The sequence below is a fragment of the Ursus maritimus genome, unplaced genomic scaffold (assembly GCF_017311325.1).
Source record: "Ursus maritimus isolate PB19 unplaced genomic scaffold, ASM1731132v1 scaffold_13, whole genome shotgun sequence".
NCBI lineage: Eukaryota > Metazoa > Chordata > Mammalia > Carnivora > Ursidae > Ursus > Ursus maritimus.
The window spans coordinates 15,115,049-15,118,024 of NW_024423675.1; the positions used below are offsets into that span (position 1 = coordinate 15,115,049).

The following is a 2,976-nucleotide window of genomic DNA, read 5'->3' on the forward strand; positions in this document are numbered from 1 at the left end:
CATTCTGACGTCATGAAGTTTCTGACCTAAGACACTAAAAAAAGCATAATATAATTTTTGTAGTATTCTTTTCCAAAATGCACAACCTCATTTTAAAAATAGGAAAAACATCAACCAAAATCAGATTTGGAAAATCCTCCAAATAACTGACCAGTACTTTTCAAAAGTGTCAAGGTCATGAAAGAAAAGTAAAGAACTGGCAACTATAAAAATACTTGAATTAAATAAAACCAAGGAGAAATAGTAAGTAAATGCAATAAGAGTCTATAACAGAAAAAAAAAAAAAGGACATCAGTGGAAAGGGTGATAAAATCTGAATATAATTTTAGCTTAGTTAGTAGTATTGTGACAATGTTAATTTGCTGGTATTGATGACAATAGTATGGTTATATAAAATGTTAACATTAGAGAAAGTTTGGTGAAAGGATTATGGGAAATCTTTGTATTTCTTGAAACTTTTCTGTAAGTCTAAAAATATATAAAAATAACAAATTATATAAAATCCACTCGGGAGATTTTGTTATGAACGGTACTTAGGTTTCTTTGCTCTATGTGTCAGAGTGTAACAGTGTGAGATTGAAGGAGTAGGCAAGAATCTAATCACGAGGACTCCTATAAGTTATGCCAAGCCATATAAAGTAGATTTCAGGTGAAGGAAATGACAGTATCATTTTTACATTTGAGAAAGAGTTGTCTCACAAACTGCGCAGAGGAGCCTGCCAGACTCCAAGAGTTGAGGAGATGGAGCTGGAAGTTCCTGGAGACTTAAGCCCTTAAAGTTCACAGGGAAGGGAAGAATTGCAGGGAAGAAAGAATTGCAGGGAAGAAAGCTGCACACAGAGAAAACCCCAGAGAGCTACAGAAGGCCCCACCAATGTCCAGCGGAATACTGATCAGAATACACACATGAGAAAATGACCTGGGGCTGGGTAAAGAGCTATCCAAAAGGATGAGAGAGTAAAGTGTCTGGTGCTTGCTAGGGCCAGGAATAGTGATGGAAAATTCATAATTCATGAGTCAATACGTGGAAAACTCAGGAAAGTCATATTTCATTGATGGGAGATAATTAGCTTCCCAGGAACTGCTCTGCAGCTACCTAACCAATCATAAAATAAAGGCCTGAAAGGAACAAGCTAGTACAAGTAACTCAACTGATTCCCAGAACAACGATCCAGAACATTTATGGAAATATGAAAATACCCAACATATGGTAATATAAAATTTACAATGTCTGGCACAAATTTTAAAAACTAACAGGAATGCAAATAAACAAGGAAATATTGTCCACAATAAGGAAAAAAATCAGTTAACTAAAAGCACCCCAGAAGTGACACCATGATTATAATTAAAGAAAAAGTACTTCACAACAGTTATCATTTTACTTCTTATGTTCTAAGAAACATATGAAAATATGTAAAAAGTCCTCAAATTAAACTTCAATGATAAATAAAAATATAAAAATAATACACAAAAAGAAGTGGAGAGATAATACTGAGTTAATATGTAGGAAGACTCAGTATATTTAAGATGTCAATCCGTCCCCCATTGATCTGTGGATTTAATGCAATTCCCATAAAGATTCAACTAGTTTTTTTGTAGAAACTGACAAACTGATTCTAAAATTATATGAAAAATTAAAAAGCCGAGACTCTACAAAAAAGCCTTGAAAATAAGGACAAAGTTGCAGGATTAATGTTTTAAAAGCATATTCTAAAGCTACTGTACTCAAGACCATGTGATATTTTCATAAAGATAGACAACAGGTCAATGGGATGGAGTATAGAGTCCAGAAACAGACTGACACATATAAGGGCAACTATTTATTTATTTATTTATTTTTATGTATTTATTTTTCTCAATTTGTTTGTGTTTTATTGATGCTGACGCTCAGACCTTGACCTCGTGCTTGCTGCGACTTCTTGGTCTTCAGGTTTTCCTCTTGCTTGTTAAGCTGGCAGCACGTGGCACGTGTGTCCTTGGGCTGCAGATCAAGGGGTTTGTACTCCTTACATTTGTAGAATTTCCTGAGGTTCCTTTTCTGGTTGATGACTGTGAGGACACGGGCACAGATTTGCCAACAACTCAGACCTTGGAGAGCTTGGAAGCCCCGCCACCTGTCACTTCGGGGACATGCAGCTGGGACAGCTCCACCTTCAGCTCTTCCAGCTGGCGAGGCAGCTTCTCCTTCTTGTTGCTGAGAATGTCTGGAGCGTTAATCTTGACCATTTCTGCAAAATCCGCCGCTGCTGAAGGAAAGCAGCGGAGGGAAAGGGCCAACTCCTTTTTTACGAAGGTTCAAAGGCATGATACTGGAGAAAGAATAGTTTTTTCAACAAATTTTCCTAAAATAATTCAATGTCTGTATGCCCAAAAAAAATTGATACATGCCTTGGACGGTAAACAAATGCGGACTCAAAGGATCATAACCCTGTGCAAAAAGCTAGGAAAACAATAGACTAAAATCTTGTTACCTTGGGCTTAGCAACAAGAATTTCTTAGATACATCACCAGAAGCATGATCCATTCAAAACTTTGATAAATTGAACATCTTCAAAATTTAAAAAACATCCCAGCTCTTAAAAAAATCACAGTTACGAGAAAGAAAAGACAAGTTACTGGCTAGAATACAATATTTGCAAATCTTGTATCAGATAAACTGCACCCAGAATGTCTAAGGGACTCTCAAATTAGATAATAAGAAAACAAGTAACTGACATAAAAAACAGGGGAAAAATTTGGACTGAAACTTCATGAGAGAAGATACGTAGAAGGCAAACATGTTAAGGTATTCAACATCACTAATAATTAGGGAAGTGCAAATTAAAAACAGTATGATTTTAGTGAGAATATAAAAGAATTGAAACTCACATACACTGTTGGTTGCAACGTGAAGCAGTACAACCGCTTTGGAAAACAGAACAACAGTTTCTTTTTACTCAAGACAAAGGAAAGCATGTGCCCATGCAAAGACGTGTA

The 2,976-nt window shown here is 36.0% G+C and overlaps 1 pseudogene; it reads right to left on the reverse strand.

Annotated features, from left to right (window-relative positions):
* Window positions 1-1,855: 1,855 nt before the first annotated feature.
* Window positions 1,856-2,372, reverse strand: LOC103675903 (annotated as a pseudogene).
* Window positions 2,373-2,976: the final 604 nt, after the last annotated feature.